The following is a 665-nucleotide window of genomic DNA, read 5'->3' as shown; positions in this document are numbered from 1 at the left end:
CCCCGGCTAGGCGGGTCTCAGCGCCTCACCCTGGTCCCGCACCCCCCACACCTGACACCTCGCCCCTGCAGCCCCCGCACCTGCAACCTTGCCCCTGCACCAGGGCTCCTGCATCCCCTGCACCTGGGACCTAGTCCCCGCACCCGGCTTCTGCATCCCCCACACCTGCGACCTCGCCCCCGCACCCCTGTCCCCACACCTCGGGCCTCACCTCCACATCCCGGACCCCCGGCCGCCGCCCCCGCACCCCGGTCCCCGCACACCTAACACCTCAGCCTCGCCCCGCACCTTGGACGGCCGCCCTCGCCCTAGTCCTGGTCCTCGCACCTTAACCCGAGGCCAACAGCCCCAACGGCTCCCGCGGAGATCCCTCCGCGCCGCCGACTTCCCAGGACCTCCTGCGGCCTGCGCCCACCTCGCCTTCGGTGCTGGGTTCCCGAGAAAGCCAGGGACACGCGGGCGGCGGGCAACCGGCGCTCTTTCCCTGGGCGGATGAACACTTCATTCCAGACGCCAGCCTCGTGGCAGCGCACCATACGCCCAGTAACGGCGGAAAGCGGCGCGCGCCACGCCCTCACTGGCTGCCCAGCGAATGGCGGTTTTCAATGTAGCGGGCGCGGGACCAGATGAGCCCGTCCCACAGGCCGCGGCCCGGGCCCCGCCCC

The 665-nt window shown here is 72.5% G+C and overlaps 1 protein-coding gene across 1 annotated transcript in view; it reads right to left on the bottom strand.

Annotated features, from left to right (window-relative positions):
* The window catches only part of PIWIL1 (piwi-like RNA-mediated gene silencing 1), a 34,761-nt gene extending 34,213 nt beyond the window's left edge, over positions 1-548 (bottom strand). The window contains exon 1 of the mRNA XM_011981945.1: positions 289-548. The gene's annotated coding sequence lies outside the window, so the exon portion shown is untranslated. The remainder of the gene's footprint in view (positions 1-288) is intronic.
* Between the last annotated feature and the right edge of the window lie 117 nt (positions 549-665).

The sequence above is a fragment of the Mandrillus leucophaeus genome, unplaced genomic scaffold, assembly GCF_000951045.1.
Source record: "Mandrillus leucophaeus isolate KB7577 unplaced genomic scaffold, Mleu.le_1.0 Scaffold232, whole genome shotgun sequence".
Lineage (NCBI taxonomy): Eukaryota > Metazoa > Chordata > Mammalia > Primates > Cercopithecidae > Mandrillus > Mandrillus leucophaeus.
The sequence above is the reverse complement of the archived record's forward strand: the minus strand, read 5'-3'. Positions and strand labels throughout refer to the sequence as shown.